The sequence below is a fragment of the Arachis stenosperma genome, chromosome 6, assembly GCF_014773155.1.
Source record: "Arachis stenosperma cultivar V10309 chromosome 6, arast.V10309.gnm1.PFL2, whole genome shotgun sequence".
Classification (NCBI taxonomy): Eukaryota; Viridiplantae; Streptophyta; class Magnoliopsida; order Fabales; family Fabaceae; genus Arachis; species Arachis stenosperma.
Window position 1 is genome coordinate 97,029,143 of NC_080382.1, and position 18,097 is coordinate 97,047,239.

At 42.1% G+C, this 18,097-nt stretch overlaps 1 non-coding gene across 1 annotated transcript; it reads right to left on the reverse strand.

The window, feature by feature from the left end:
• Nucleotides 1-1,868: 1,868 nt before the first annotated feature.
• On the reverse strand, nt 1,869-1,972 carry LOC130937552 (small nucleolar RNA R71). Its single transcript, XR_009068766.1, has one exon. It is a non-coding gene; the product is annotated as a small nucleolar RNA R71 (small nucleolar RNA).
• Between the last annotated feature and the right edge of the window lie 16,125 nt (nt 1,973-18,097).

Below are 18,097 nucleotides of genomic sequence, written 5' to 3' on the forward strand. Positions count from 1 at the left end.
GATCTGTTGAAGTCTGGCTGGCTGTAAAGCCATGTCTAATCTTATTGGACCGAGGTTTCAACCTATCATCACAAGAGCTTGTTGATTTCTATCAATCTTGCTATTGGAGTAATGATCTGCTAAGACTTGGCTGGCCATTGGCCATGTCTAGTGTTTTGGACCGAAGCTTTCTTTGAAAGCTTGGTTGGCTGTGAAGCCATGTCTAATTCCTGGACCGGAGTCTTAGACTAACATTGCATTGATTCCTGGAATCCAAATTGAGAATTTTGAAACTTTTATTTTCTATTTCCATATAATTTTCGAAAAAAGCACAAAAAAACTTTAAAAATCATAAAAACCAAAAAGATTTTATGTTTCTTGTTTGAGTCTAGTGTCTAATTTTAAGTTTGGTGTCTTGCATGTATTGTTTATTTGATCTTGGTTCTATTTTCAAGTCAATAGTACAGGGAACTGAAGACTCAGAACATGCAGCAGAGGAATTACACAGAAAAAGCTGGGCGTTCAAAACGCCCAGTGAAGAAGGACAGACTGGCGTTTAAACGCCAGCCAGGGTACCTGGTTGGGCGTTTAACGCCCAAAAAGGTAGCATTTTGGGCGTTAAACGCCAGAATGGATACCATTCTGGGCGTTTAACGCCAGGATGGCACAAGGGGGAGGATTTTGTTTTCAAATCAATTTTTTTTCAAGTTTTCAAAGTTTTTCAAAATCAAATCTTTTTCAAATCATATCTTTTCAATCAAATGTTTTCAAAATCAATTTCTTTCCTTTTTCAAAGATACTTACTAACAATTAATGATTTGATTGAACATCTCAAGTATATTGCCTTTTCTGTTGAGAAAGGTTTAATGTTTGAATCATATCTTTTCTTGTTAGGCAAGTCATTAATTTTTAAAATCAAATCTTTTTAAAATTGTTTTCAAATCATTTTTTCTCAATCACATATTTTTTTTAAAAAATCAATCATATCTTCTTAACCTCATCTTTTTCAAAATAGCTTTCAATCAAATCTTTTTGACTTCTAATTTCAAAATCTTTTTCAAAAATCACTTGATTTCTTTCCCACTCTTATTTTCGAAAATTAATTAGTGTTTTTCAAAATGTTTTCAATTTCTTTAACTTAATTTTCGAAAATTCTCTTCCCCTCTTACCACATCCTTCTATTTATGGAGTACCACTCCTTCTCAATGCACAATTCGAACTCTCTCTGATTAAGTTCGAATTCTTCTACCTCTTTCTTCTATTTTTTTCTGTTCTTCTGACACCTCAAGGAATCTCTATACTGTGACATAGAGGATTCTACATTTTCTTGTTCTCTTCTCTTTCATATGAGCAGGAGCAGAGACAAAGGCATTCTTGTTGAAGCTGACCCTGAACCTGAGAGGACCTTGAAGCGAAAGCTAAGAGAAGCTAAGGCATAACTCTCTGTTGAGGACCTGACCGAATTCTTCAAAGAAGAAGAACCTATGGCAGCCGAAAACAACAACAATGCCAACAATGCAAGGAAGGTGCTGGGTGACTTTACTGCACCTACTCCCGACTTCTATGGGAGAAGCATCTCTATCCCTGCCATTGGAGCAAACAACTTTGAGCTTAAGCCTCAATTAGTTTCTCTAATGCAACAGAATTGCAAGTTCCATGGACTTCCATTGGAAGATCCTCATCAGTTTTTAGCTGAGTTCTTGCAAATCTGTGACACAGTCAAGACTAATGGGGTTGACCCTGAGGTCTACAGACTGATGCTATTCCCTTTTGCTGTAAGAGACAGAGCTAGAATATGGTTGGACTTTCAACCTAAAGAAAGCCTGGACTCTTGGGAAAAGCTAGTCAATGCCTTCTTGGCAAAGTTCTTTCCACCTCAAAAATTGAGTAAGCTTAGAGTGGAAGTCCAAACCTTCAGACAGAAGGATGGAGAATCCCTCTATGAAGCTTGGGAAAGATACAAACAATTAATCAGAAAATGTCCTTCTGACATGCTCTCTGAATGGAGCATCATAGGTATTTTCTATGATGGTCTCTCTGAACTATCCAAGATGTCTTTGGATAGCTCTGCTGGAGGATCTCTTCATTTGAAGAAGACGCCTACAGAAGCTCAAGAGCTGATTGAAATGGTTGCAAATAACCAATTCATGTACACTTCTGAAAGGAATCCTGTGAACAATGGGACTAATCAGAAGAAAGGAGTTCTTGAGATTGATGCTCTGAATGCCATTCTGGCTCAGAACAAGATATTGACTCAACAAGTCAATTTGATTTCTCAAAGTCTGTCTGGAATGCAAAATGCACCAAGCAGTACTAAGGATGCTTCATCTGAGGAAGAAGCTTATGATCCTGAGAACCCTTCAATGGAAGAGGTGAATTACCTAGGAGAACCCTATGGAAACACCTATAATTCTTCATGGAGAAATCACCCAAATTTCTCATGGAAGAATCAAGAGAAACCTCAACAAGGTTTCAACAACAATAATGGTGAAAGAAACAAGTTTAGCAATGGCAAGCCTTTTCCATCATCTTCTCAGCAACAGACAGAGAGCTCTAAGCAGAACACCTCTGACTTAGCAACCATGGTCTCTGATCTAATCAAAACCACTCAAAGTTTTATGACTGAAACACGGTCCTCCATTAGGAATTTGGAGGCACAAGTGGGACAGCTGAGCAAGAAAGTTACTGAACTCCCTCCTAGTACTCTCCCAAGCAATACAGAAGAAAATCCAAAAGGAGAGTGCAAGGCCATCAACATGGCCGAATTTGGAGAGGAAGGAGAGGAAGTGAACGCCACTGAGGAAGACCTCAGTGGGCGTGCACTGACCTCTAATGAGTTCCCCAATGAGGAACCATGGGAATCTGAGGCTCAAAATGAGACCATAGAGATTCCATTGGACTTACTTCTGCCTTTCATGAGCTCTGATGAGTATTCTTCCTCTGAAGAGGATGAGTATGTCACTGAAGAGCAAGTTGCTAAATACCTTGGAGCAATCATGAAGCTAAATAACAAGTTATTTGGAAATGAGACTTGAGAGAATGAACCTCCTTTGCTCACCAAAGAACTGGATGACTTGTTTAGGCAGAAATTACCTCAAAAGAGACAAGATCCTGGGAAGTTTTTAATACCTTGTACCATAGGAAACAAGACCTTTACGAAGGCTCTGTGTGACTTAGGGTCAAGTGTAAACCTCATGCCTCTCTCTGTAATGGAGAAGCTAGGGATCTTTGAGGTGCAAGCTGCAAGAATCTCACTGGAGATGGCAGACAACTCAAGAAAACAAGCTCATGGACTTGTAGAGAATGTTTTGGTAAAAGTTGAAGACCATTACATCCCTACTGATTTCATAGTCCTAGAGACTGAGAAGTGCATGGATGAATCCATCATCCTTGGCAGACCCTTCCTAGCCACAGCAAAGGCTGTGATTGATGTTGATGGAGGTGAACTGATCATTCAAGTGAATGAAGAATCCTTTGTGTTTAAGGCTCAAGGATATCCCTCTGTCACCATGGAGAGGAAGCATGAAGAGCTTCTCTCAATTCAGAGTCAAACAGAGCCCCCACAGTCAAACTCTAAGTTTGATGTTGGGAGGCCACAACCAAACTCTAAGTTTGGTGTTGAACCCCCACATTCAAACTCTAAGTTTGGTGTTGGGAGGTTCCAACATTGCTCTGAGTATCTGTGAGGCTCCATGAGAGCCCTCTGTCAAGCTACTGACATTAAAGAAGCGCTTGTTGGGAGGCAACCCAATGATTATATTTTATCTATTTCTCTTTGTTATTTTATGTTTTTTATAGGTTGATGATCATAAGAAGACAAAAAATCAATTGAAAAAGCAAAAACAGAATGAAAAACAGGAAGAAAAACAGCACACCCTGGAGGAAGAACCCACTGGCGTTTAAACGCTAGTGAGGCTAGCAATTGGGCGTTTAACACCCAGTCTGGCACCATTCTGGGCGTTTAACACCAGAAAGGGGGCACCAGACTGGCGTTAAACGCCAGAAAAGGGCAAGAACCTGGCGTTAAACGCCAGGAATGGGCACCAGCCCGGTGTTTAACGCCAGAAATGGCTCAAAACGTGATTTTGAATGCCATTTGGTGCAGGGATGACTTTTCCTTGACACCACAGGATCTGTGGACCCCACAGGACCCCCACAAACCCCACCACCACCCTCTCTCTTCTTCACCCATTCACCAATCACCTCAATACCTCTTCCCCAAAAATCCTTCACCTATCAAATCCCTTCTTTCTCTTCACCACTCACATCCATCCTTCATAAAACCCCACCAACCTCACCCTTCAAATTCAAACCACTTTCCCTCCCAAACCCACCCATAATGGCCGAACCCCATCTCCCCCCTCTCCTATATAAACCCTTCTTCACCCCTTCATTTTCACACAACCTAAAACACCACTTCTCCCCCTCTTTGGCCGAATACATAAGCCACTCCCTTCTTCCTCATTTCTTCTTCTTCTACTCTCTTCTTTCTTCTTTTGCTCGAGGACGAGCAAATCTTTTAAGTTTGGTGTGGTAAAAGCATTGCTTTTTGTTTTTCCATAACCATTTATGGCATCCAAGGCCGGAGAAACCTCTAGAAAGAGGAAAGGGAAGGCAAAAGCTTCCACCTCCGAGTTATGGGAGATGGATAGATTCATCTCAAGGGTGCATCAAGACCACTTCTATGAAGTTGTGGCCTTGAAGAAGGTGATCCCCGAGGTCCCCTTTTCACTCAAAAAGGGTGAATATCCGGAGATCCGGCATGAGATCCGAAGAAGAGGTTGGGAAGTGCTTACCAACCCCATTCAACAAGTCGGAATCTTGATGGTTCAAGAGTTCTATGCCAATGCATGGATCACCAAGAACCATGATCAAAGTGTGAACCCGGATCCAAAGAATTATCTTACAATGGTTCGGGGGAAATACTTGGATTTTAGTCCGGAAAGTGTAAGGTTGGCATTCAATTTGCCCATGATGCAAGGAGATGAACATCCTTACACTAGAAGGGTCAACTTTGATCAAAGGTTGGACCAAGTCCTCACAGTCATATGTGAAGAGGGCGCACAATGGAAGAGAGATTCAAGAGGCAAGCCGGTTCAATTGAGAAGGCATGACCTCAAGCCCGTGGCTAGAGGATGGTTGGAGTTCATCCAACGCTCAATCATTCCCACTAGCAACCGGTCCGAAGTTACTCTAGACCGGGCCATCATGATTCATAGCATCATAATTGAAGAAGAAGTGGAAGTTCATGAGGATAAGCCCATCACTAAGAAAAGGATGGAGCACACAAGAGACCCCACTCATCATGAGATCCCTGAGATGCCCCAAGGGATGCACTTTCCTCCACAAGGCTATTGGGAGCAACTGAACACCTCCCTAGGAGAACTAAGTTCCAACATGGGACAACTAAGGGTGGAGCACCAAGAACATTCCATCCTCCTCCATGAAATTAGAGAAGATCAAAGAATCATGAGAGAGGAGCAACAAAGACAAGGAAGAGACATTGAGGAGCTCAAGCACTTCATAAGACCTTCAAGAGGAAGAACAAGCCGCCATCACTAAGGTGGACCCGTTCTTTAATCTCCTTGTTCTTTATTTTTCTTGTTTTTTTTTTCGAAATTTTCATGCTTATGTTATCTATGTTTGTGTCTTATGATCATTAGTGGCTTAGTGTCTATGCCTTAAAGTTATGAATGTCCTATGAATCCATCACCTTTCTTAAAAATTGTTCTTAATTGAAAAAGAAAAGAATTGCATGAATTTTGAATTTTACAACAGTTTAATTATTTTGATGTGGTGGCAACACTTTTGTTCTCTGAATGTATGCTTAAACAGTGCATATGTCTTTTGAATTTGTGGTTCATGAATGTTGGCTCTTGAAAGAATGATGAAAAAGGAGACATGTTACTGAGGATCTGAAAAATCATAAAAAATGATTCTTGAAGCAAGAAAAAGCAGTGAATACAAAAAAAAAAAAGAAAGAGAAGACAAGCGAAAAAAAAAACGAAAAAAAAAGAGAAAAAGAAAGAGAAAGAAAGAAATAAAGTTGTGATCCAAGGCAATAAGAGTGTGCTTAAGAACCCTGGACACCTCTAATTGGGGACTCTAGCAAAGCTGAGTCACAATCTGAAAAGGTTCACCCAATTATGTGTCTGTGGCATGTATGTATCCGGTGGTAATACTGGAAGACAGAGTGCTTTGGGCCACGGCCAAGACTCAAAAAGTAGCTGTGTTCAAGAATCATCATACTTAACTAGGAGAATCAATAACACTATCTGGATTCTGAGTTCCTAAAGAAGCCAATCATTCTGAATTTCAAAGGTAGAGTGAGATGCCAAAACTGTTCAGAGGCAAAAAGCTAAAAGCCCCGCTCATCTAATTAATACTGATCTTCATAGATGTTTTTGGAATTCATTGCATATTCACTTCTTTTTATCTTATTTGATCTTCAGTTGCTTGAGGACAAGCAACAATTTAAGTTTGGTGTTGTGATGAGCGGATAATTTGTACCCTTTTTGGCATTGTTTTTAATATGTTTTTAGTATCTTTTAGTTAGTTTTTATTATATTTTTATTAGTTTTTAGTTAAAATTCACTTTTCTGGACTTTACTATGAGTTTGTGTGTTTTCTTGTGATTTCAGGTATTTTCTGGCTGAAATTGAGGGATCTGAGCAAAAATCTGATCCAGAGACTCAAAAGGACTGCAGATGCTGTTGGATTCTGACCTCCCTGCACTCGAAGTGGATTTTCTGGAGCTACAGAAGTCCAATTGGCGCGCTCTCAACGGCGTTGGAAAGTAGACATCCTGGGCTTTCCAGCAATATATGATAGTCCATACTTTGCCCAAGATTTGATGGCCTAAACCGGCGTTCAAAGTCACCTACAGAAATTCCAGCGTTAAACGCCGGAACTGGCACCTAAATGGGAGTTAAACGCCCAAACTGGCACCAAAGCTGGCGTTTAACTCCAAGAGGAGTCTCTACACGAAAATGCTTCATTTGCTCAGCCCAAGCACACAGCAAGTGGGCCCGGAAGTGGATTTTTATGTCATTTACTCATCTCTGTACACCCTAGGCTACTAGTTTTCTATAAGTAGGACCTTTTGCTATTGTATGAGACATCTTTTGATCATGCTTTGATGATTAAACCCTCTTTGGGGGAGGCTGGCCATTCGGCCATGCCTAGACCTTGTTCTTATGTATTTTCAACGGTGGAGTTTCTACACACCATAGATTAAGGTGTGGAGCTCTGCTGTACCTCGAGTATTAATGCAATTACTATTGTTCTTCTATTCAATTCCGCTTGTTCTTTGTCCAAGATATCACTTGTTCTTCAACTTGATGAATGTGATGATCCGTGACACTCATCATCATTCTCACCTATGAATAAGGTGACTGACAACCACTTTTGTTCTACAAGCAAACAAGGCTCTAGTGCTTATCTCTTGGATTCCTGATACACGATGCATGGTTGATCGCCTGACAACCGAGTGCTCGCCTGACAAACGAGCCAGCCATTCCGTGAGATCAGAGTCTTCATGGTATAGGCAAGAACTGATGGCGGCATTCAAGAGAATCCGGAAGGTCTAACCTTGTCTGTGGTATTCTGAGTAGGATTCAATGATTGAATGACTGTGACGTGCTTCAAACTCCTAGCAGGCGGGGCGTTAGTGACAGACGCAAAAGAATCAATGGATTCTATTCCGGCCTGACCGAGAACCGACAGCTGATTAGCCATATGCTGTGACAGAGCATAGGAACATTTTCACTGAGAGGATGGGAGGTAGCCACTGACAACGGTGAAACCCTACATAAGCTTGCCATGGAAAGGAGTAAGAAGGATTGGATGAAGACAGTAGGAAAGCAGAGAGACGGAAGGGAAGGCATCTTCATACGCTTATCTGAAGTTCCTACCAATGAATTACATAAGTACCTCTATCTTTATCTTTATGCTTTATTCGTATATCACCATACCCATTTGAGTCTGCCTGACTAAGATTTACAAGGTGACCATAGCTTGCTTCATACCAACAATCTCTGTGGGATCGACCGTTACTCACGTAAGGTATTACTTGGACGACCCAGTGCACTTGCTGGTTAGTTGTGCAAAGTTGTGTAGTGATCACAATTTCGCGCACCACTCATACATCATACTACCAAGGCATCAATAATCATCATCACATATATGACCACATCATATATTTCAACCACTCAACAACATCAACAATTCAATGCCTATCTTAGGGCCTCTTGCCCAAGTATTTCCTACCATATTACATATTAGATACGGGAAACCGAAACCATACCTTAGCCGATTTCCCAAGTTCAACTGGAGCACTTCTAAACCACTTATCCACAAGCTCTCAAGGCCTCAAAACCTCCAAGAACAGATTTTTTTCACCACCAAATCCCTTTTTCAAGCTTTTCAAAATCACCAATCAAGCTCCAATATCCACACATACACAACCTAAGCCACAACTATCATACCCATACACAACATCTCAAAACCCAAACATCATAAAACAACAAAATTACACTAGGGTTGAGAATCTTACCACACCCAAGGTCCAAGGAGACAAGATTAACCTTTTCCTTCAAGAGTGTTGGGTCCTATAACATCAAAGAGCCCAAAATCTCAACATTTTTTCTGGAGTTAAACGCCAGCTTTCATGCCAGTTTGGGCGTTTAACTCCAAGTTTTATGCCAGTTCCGGCGTTTAACACTGGAATTTCTGAGGCCGAATTGCTACGCCGGTTTGGGCCATCAAATCTTGGGCAAATTATGGACTATCATATATTGCTGGAAAGCCCAGGATGTCTACTTTCCAATGCCGTTGGGAGCACGCCAATTGGGCTTCTGTAGCTCCAGAAAATCCACTTCGAGTGCAGGGAGGTCAGAATCCAACAGCATCTACAGTCCTTTTCAGTCTCTGAATCAGATTTTTGCTCAGAACCTTCAATTTCAGTCAGAAAATACCTGAAATCACAGAAAAACACACAAACTCATAGTAAAGTCCAGAAAAGTGAATTTTAATTAAAAACTAATAAAAATACACTAAAAACTAACTAAATCATACTAAAAACATACTAAAAACACTGCCAAAAAGCATACAAATTATCCGCTCATCAATACGCCACCCATCCAATCCTCTCCAGGATTTGAAATGGACCAATGTATCGAGGATTCAACTTCTTTGTTTTAATCGCCCTACCTACTCCCGTGGTCGGAGTAACCTTAAGAAAAACATGGTCTCCTTCCTCAAATTCTAAGGGCTTTCGCCTCTGATCGGCGTAACTCTTTTGACGACTCTGCGCCGTAAGCATCCTATCTCGGATTTTCTTGACTTGTTCAGTAGTCTCAGCTATCATTTCCGGTCCCAACAAGCTTTTCTCTCCAGCTTCATACCAATATAGCGGAGATTGACATTTCCTCCCATACAAGGCCTCATACGGAGCCATTCCAATGCTCGCATGATAACTATTATTGTATGCAAACTCCACTAATGGCATATACCAATCCCAACTCGCCGGTTGGTCCAAAACACAAGCTCTCAACATATCCTCTAGTGTTTGGATTGTCCTCTCAGATTGACCATCTGTTTGAGGATGGTAAGCCGTGCTCAACCTTAATCGGGTTCCAAAAGCTTTCTGAAATGCACCCCAAAACCTTGAAGTGAAACGAGGATCTCTATCAGAGATTATAGTAGCAGGTACACCATGAAGTCTCACAATCTCCTTTATGTATAACCGTGCTAGCTCCTCAAGGGTGTAAGTCATACGAATGGGTAAAAAGTGAGCTGACTTCGTCAGTCGGTCCACAATCACCCAAATAGCATCAAAACCAGCCCTAGTCCTTGGCAATCCAGACACAAAGTCCATTGCAATACTTTCCCACTTCCATTGTGGAATCTCTAAAGGTTGCAACATCCCGGAAGGTCTTTGATGTTCAATCTTTACCTTTTGACAAGTTAAGCACTTGGAAACATATTCCGCCACATCATTCTTCATACCCGGCCACCAAAACATCGCCTTTAAATCATGGTACATCTTAGTACTTCCCGGGTGAATGGAGAATCCGCTTTTGTGTGCCTCCTTTAAGATATCATGCCTCAAAGTGCCAACATCCGGCACAATGATCCTACCCTTGAATCTCCATAACCCATCTTTTTCTTCCGACACTCTCCACTGTTTTCTTTGCTCAATAGCCGGTAACACCTTCCATAATGCTTCATCATTTTGATGAGCCTTTAGGAGCTCGGACTTAAAGTCACTTGAGATTTCTAATCGGCTCAAACACAATGTTCCGGATACTTCTCGAGCACCAATTTTTAGACTCTCAAATCCCTTGAGCAACTTCTCCTCTTGAAGCATCATCCAAGCCTCGTATAACGACTTTCGACTTAACGCATCCGCCACTACATTCGCCTTTCCCGGATGGTATTGCAACTCAAAGTCGTAGTCCTTCAACAATTCCATCCACCTTCTCTGCCTCATATTAAGCTCTTTCTGATCAAAGAGATACTTCAAGCTCTTATGATCAGAGAAAACTTGGAACTTAACCCCATAGAGATAATGCCTCCACACCTTCAAGGCAAACACAACCGCAGCGAGTTCCAAATCGTGCGTAGGGTAACTAACTTCATGAGGTCTCAACTGTCGTGAGGCATACGCCACCACATTATGATGCTGCATCAGCACGCACCCTAAACCCTTTAATGAGGCATCACAGTACACCTCAAATGGCTCATTCGGCTCAGGTAACACTAACACAGGTGCAGTGGTCAACTTTTTCTTCAATGTCTGAAAGCTCTCCTCGCACTCGGGATTCCAAACAAACGGAGTGTCTTTGCGGGTTAACTTTGTCATTGGCAAAGCTATTTGTGAAAAGCCCTTGATAAACCTTCGGTAATAGCCAGCTAAGCCCAGAAAACTCCTTATCTCCGTTACGGTGGTTGGTTGCTTCCAATCCATCACAGCCTCCACCTTAGTTGGATCTACGGCTATTCCCTTCTTACTCACCACGTGACCCAAAAACTTCACCTCACTCTTCCAAAACTCACACTTAGACAGTTTTGCATAGAGTTTCTTCTCCTTTAGAATCTGCAACACGGTCCTCAATGTTCCGCATGCTCTTCTTCAGTGTTGGAATAAATTAGTATGTCATCAATGAAGACAACAACAAATTTATCTAGAAACGGACGGAAAACTCTATTCATGTAATCCATGAATACCGCAGGAGCGTTCGTCAACCCAAAGAACATTACAGTGTACTCATAATGACCATATCGAGTCCTGAAAGCGGTCTTTGGGATATCCTCACCCCTCACCCTTATTTGGTGATAACCGGATCGCAAATCGATCTTGGAGAAAACTCCAGCTCCTTGCAACTGATCCATGAGATCATCAATTCTCGGCAGTGGGTACTTATTTTTTATTGTAACCTTGTTCAACTGCCTGTAATCCACACAGAGCCGCATACTCCCATCTTTCTTCTTTACTAGTAGCACTGGAGCACCCCATGGAGAGACACTTGGTCGGATAAAATTTTTACCCAACAAATCCTCTAACTGAGACTTCAGCTCGTTCATCTCTAACGGTGACATCCTATAAGGGGTGCTTGAGATTGGTCCCGCCCCGGGCACCAACTCAATAGCAAACTCAACCTCTCGGTTAGGTGGAAACTCATCAATATCATCGGGAAACACTTCCGAAAAGTCACACACAACCAGAATCTGCTCCAACCTTTGATCATCACCTGAAATACCCGCGGTTAACAACAGGATACCCTGACATTCGATTCCAGAACAGTTCACCATCATCGAATTCAAATAATAATTATTTACCACGACCGGCCCTTCTGTATCTTCCGGCATAAAGTACACCGACTTTGTAGAACAATCAAGCAGGACATGGTTCTTAGATAACCAGTCCAGTCCCAAGATAAGATCAAGACCGATCATCGGCAAGCAGACTAAATTATGAATAAAATCACGCTGCTTGAACCTAAAGGAAACTTCTGGGCATCCTAGCCTAGTTACCATAGCCTCATGGGTAGCATTATACACTTTTAGATCATAATCTAAGGTTACAATCTTCAAGCCTAACTCATGGGCTTTCTCAAATACAATGAATGAGTGCGATGCTCCCGAATCAAATAAAGCATTTAAAGTTTGACCAGCTATTTCACAGTTACCTCGAATGAGTGTCTTAGATCCCTCAGCACCTATAGCTGAAGTGGTGAACACCCGACCAGTCTGTTGTGCTTTCCCAGCACCTTGTTTTTGCCTCTCCGGACAACTTGCGGCTTTATGCCCCGCCTTTCCACAATTGTAGCACAAACCCCATCCGGCCTTACATGGTGCTCCCGGATGGTGACTTCCACACCTAGTACAAGCTTGATCGTTCTGAGGTTGCTTCCTAAACTTCTTCCTTTGGAAGTTGTTGTTGTTGGGCCTCCTGAAAGGGCTTCCCCTCTTGAAAGACGGACCTCTAGGTGCAAAGCTCTTCCCTCGGTTCTGTGGGAATGAACCTTTGTGACTCCCTTTTCTCAGCGGTTGTCCTTTTCACACACTCTTCAGCAACCCTACACTTGTTCACTAATTCGGAGAAAGTCCTAATCTCCATTGGTCCCACCGAACTGAAGATATCACTCCGGAGTCCTCCTTCATACTTAACACACTTCCATTCCTCATATTCCACCGGAGTCCCTTGGCACATACGAGAGAACCTGAACAGCTCCTCAAACTTGTCAGTATACTCTGATATGGACATAGTACCCTGCTTCAGCTGTAACAATTCAAGTTCCTTAGCCGTCCTAGCAGAAGTCGGAAAGTACTTCTTATAGAACTCTTCTTGAAAAATATTCCAGGTGATATAGTCATCACCCTGCTGCAGAAGACGTCGGATACCTTGCCACCAATGGGACGCTTCACCTGTGAGCATATAGGTAGCAAACTCGACACGCTGCCCTTCAGGTACCACTTGGGCTTGTAGTGCTCGCTCTATAGCCTGAAACCATGTATCAGCCTCAGTCGGGCTAGTAGTTCCCTTGAACATAGGCGGATTAACCTTCAAAAAGTTTGCTAGTGTCATCGGGCCCTAAACTCCACCTCCATCATTACCATGGTTGTTCATCTGTTGACCAAGAGCCTCAGCAGTGGCTTGTATAGCAGCAGCCATGTTCTCCAACGCAGCCATAAAGTTCACTGGGTCATTAGGGTTATTCTCCGGTGCACGAGCATTCGTACGACCTCTCGCACTACCTCTACCGCATCCACGAGGCACCATCTGGTTCCTATACACACCAAACAATCGATATTAAGTTGATCAGTCTCAATATCAGAAGTCTAGTGCTTCAAAGTCCCAAATGCATGCTCATGAACGTTTATGCCAATTATATCAAGTAGATATACTAATAGCACATAACACACACACAGAGAATGCACAGAAGCATAGTCAGTCCATCCCTCAGGCTCTACAGGAACGAACTGCTCTGATACCATAATGTAACACCCTACCATACAGAGTCTTATGCTTAAGTCATAATTCAGAGATGGCAAGGTATTACGACCTCTAAAATAAAAATTTAGTACGTATAGTAGTATGAATGATTGATTATAACTAGGAGCCTTTGTAGAAAAAGGGGTAAACAAAAATCGCAACTCGAAAGCGCAACACTCCGATCGATAACGTAACGAACAAGGATAACCAACGCGAGATTATATATATACAAAGGAGTGTCAAAAACAGGAATATCAGGACTCAAGATCCAGCTGCGAAGATAATCGGTCCAAGCATAGCAATATATACATATGATAAAATAAGGAAAATCCCAAAGGCAACCCAAAGGGACACAAATACCGAAACCTATTCTCCAAAATCTCCCATAAGAGGAGTCATCACAGTTTGTATTATTTAATGGAGATAAAAGTATCTAAGCAAAATATATAAACCAAAACATAGTCTCGAGAATAAAGGATCTTCGCAAATCTAGAAGTCTCCAACATGCCTCAACGGGAAACCTCACATCCTGCATCTGAAAACCACAAAATCCGCATGGGTGAGAACCAGAGGTCCCCAGCATGGTAACAGCTTCCACATATATAATACATAATAATAGAGGAAAGCCAAAGGCAATCCTAGTACTTCCTCCAGATAATATCAAAGCTTATAAACAAGCTAAACCATATAAGGGCATCTGACTAAAGATTCTTCAGTCTAACTAATACTTCCCTTTCCAATTCCTTCAAACCTCCCAACCACCAGCAGGAGATAATATAGCAAACACAGTTATATCAAACAAGAAATATACAAATAGGAACAATTAAGGCAGTTAGACAATTAGCAAATAGTATGCAGTCAAGTAGGCAATCTCAAACAATTCACATAGTATGCATATGATGAATGCCTGTCCCTAGTGGCTGATGATATCATCTTGTCGGTTATAGAGCCAACCCGACAAGTCCTGGTCGCTAACCATTGGACTGTCCCTCTGTCACGCAACCCCAACTCGAGTTATACTCGTTATAAATTTGATCATAATCATGACCTATATCCATCACCCTCACTGGTGAATATTTACGGGGGCGAGCTCATCCGGGTCTTTCACAGTGCCCGGCCACACTTACGACATAGGGTCAACAGAGTATCAAGTCTCAACCTGGAGCACGTGGTGGCTAGCCACTGCTACTACCCAGGGAAATTCGTATCTCAGATAGTGGAAGTGCAAATCACAATTATCAATAATTCAGCATAAACATGCATGAATTCTCATCCATGGATCAACATCCATATCAGCCATCCGACTTACGGTTCAGTCCAGAACCAGCCAATATTCATATCATACACAGCCATTCCGGCTCACGGTTAAATCCATAACCAGCCGCTTCATTAACAATTATAGCCTTTCGGCCCATGGCATAACAAGCACTTCCACCACCATCCTCCGCATCTCACATAATCATCTTTGATCCTCATTGATCATTCATTTTTCCCTTGCTTCACTCGCAAGTTACCTCATTCACTAGCCCCTTTTTAATAGCTAGGCATGTCATAATGATTTAAGACATAAATGGTGAGATCGGAGGCTTAGAAGTATGAGATTTGGCTTTTAAAACTCAAAAATCAACTTTGGGATGAAAACAGGGCCACGCGTACGCGCACTCCACGTGCACGCGTGGATGGCCTCAAAAACTCATCGACGCGTAAGCATCATGCACGCTAACGCGTGGATTGAAAACTAGCAAATCGACGCGCACGCGTCAACCACGCGTACGCGTGGGTGCCCTCGTGCCCCAGGCACAACACTGGCACAGTTTTGGCATAACTCTCTGGAAAATGGCTGGGCATTGGGTGCAGCACAATCGGCGCGCCTGCGCACACCACGCGCACGCGTGGATGGCGCTTTCTGGAAGATCGGCGCATACGCGCCAGTTGCGCCCACGCGCAAGGGGTCATTCTGCTAAAAATTTTCTAAGTTAAAAGCTGCAGAATTCACAGATTTAAACCGCAATCTTCCGACAGACATAACTTCCTCATTTTAAATCATTTTTCACCCGTTTTTCGAACGGCATGGACATCCCGGATCCAATTTCATTTCTATACAGATTTGGCACAAAATAGAGATCCGTAGTCCAAGTTATGTCCCGTCAAATTATGCCCAAAAACCATGTTTTTCATACAAAACCACAAAGTGCCATTTTCAAAACAAGCCATTTTCAACTCTTTTTTTTTTTTAAAATCAATCAAACATGCCAATTTCATCCCTTTTCTTTGAAATCAATTAAAATATATCAAATTCAACATCAAGCCTCCTCAACTCACACATTGACATAATACCACAATTTACAAAATCACTATCTCATCTTTTTAACCCACTTCACCCAAGTGGCTCAAACTCAAACATATTGACATATCATATACTCTTCATCATGCCAATTCTCAACAACACCAATTCCAATAAATCATCATTGTACACAATTAATATCATACTCACCACCAACATGGTTCAACCCACAATTCAACCATAACCAATCATCAAGCATATATCACAACATGCATATTTCTCATACATCATACTACCAAGGCATCAATAATCATCATCACATATATGACCACATCATATATTTCAACCACTCAACAACATCAACAATTCAATGCCTATCTTAGGGCCTCTAGCCCAAGTATTTCCTACCATATTACATATTAGATACGGGAAACCGAAACCATACCTTAGCCGATTTCCCAAGTTCAACTGGAGCACTTTTAAACCACTTATCCACAAGCTCTCAAGGCCTCAAAACCTCCAAGAACAGATTTTTTTCACCACCAAATCCCTTTTTCAAGCTTTTCAAAATCACCAATCAAGCTCCAATATCCACACATACACAACCTAAGCCACAACTATCATACCCATACACAACATCTCAAAACCCAAACATCATAAAACAACAAAATTACACTAGGGTTGAGAATCTTACCACACCCAAGGTCCAAGGAGACAAGATTAACCTTTTCCTTCAAGAGTGTTGGGTCCTATAACATCAAAGAGCCCAAAATCTCAACATTTTTGCTCATAAAACTCGAAAACAAGGCTGGAATTTTGAGGAGAAAAACGTGGTTTATCTCAAGATTAATTGTATGTGTTTTTTAGAGCTCTCCGCGATGAACGCGTGGCCGTAAACGGAGCGGCAATCGGAGCTCTAGATCAAAAGTTATGGTGGTTTGAAGATCAAGTGAGAGAAAGAACTTGAGAGAGTGTTCTTCCCTCCATGGCCTCCATTTTCAGCATGTGAGTGTGTTTAGTGAGGAGAGAGAATGATGAAAACTAGGGTTTTGGTTTAGTTATGTTGGGCCAAGGGCCCACTTTGGGTCCGGTTGTCCCGGTTTGGCCCATTCGGTCCAATCTTGGTCCGAATTCTATAAAATTGGTACCAAAATTCTCATCTCAATCTCCCCTATCACATTTAGCCATAAAAATCACATTTTGGGCTTTCTAGAATAAATTCTCATGTATGGGTTAATTAGCCGTTAATTAACCGGGTTTTATATTCTACCCACCTAATTGGGAATTTTGCCCACAAAATTCAAATGCAATTACCTGAGAATAGATGCGGATACTCCGTGCGCATCTCCGACTCAAGTTCCCAAGTGTGTTCCTCAACACCGCCTCGACTCCATGCCACATTAACTAATGAAACCTCTTTTCCACGCAACCGTTTGATACTAGTATCATCAATTCTGACTGGAGCCACTGGAAGCGTCAAATCTTCCCTTAACTGAACCGACTCAGGTTCTAACACATGGCTAGCATCAGGAGTGTACTTCCGAAGCTGCGACACGTGAAACACGTCGTGCAGGTTGGAAAGATAAGGTGGTAGAGCCATCCGATACACCACCGGTCCAATCCTCTCCAGGATTTGAAATGGGCCAATGTATCGAGGATTCAACTTCTTTGTTTTAATCGCCCTACCTACTCCCGTGGTCGGAGTAACCTTAAGAAAAACATGGTCTCCTTCCTCAAATTCTAAGGGCTTTCGCCTCTGATCGGCGTAACTTTTTTGACGACTCTGCGCCGTAAGCATCCTATCTCGGATTTTCTTGACTTGTTCAGTAGTCTCAGCTATCATTTCCGGTCCCAACAAGCTTTTCTCTCCAGCTTCATACCAATATAGCGGAGATTGACATTTCCTCCCATACAAGGCCTCATACGGAGCCATTCCAATGCTCGCATGATAACTATTATTGTATGCAAACTCCACTAATGGCATATACCGATCCCAACTCGCCGGTTGGTCCAAAACACAAGCTCTCAACATATCCTCTAGTGTTTGGATCGTCCTCTCAGATTGACCATCTGTTTGAGGATGGTAAGCCGTGCTCAAGCTTAATCGGGTTCCAAAAGCTTTCTGAAATGCACCCCAAAACCTTGAAGTGAAACGAGGATCTCTATCAGAGATTATAGTAGCAGGTACACCATGAAGTCTCACAATCTCCTTTATGTATAACCGTGCTAGCTCCTCAAGGGTGTAAGTCATACGAATGGGTAAAAAGTGAGCTGACTTCGTCAGTCGGTCCACAATCACCCAAATAGCATCAAAACCAGCCCTAGTCCTTGGCAAT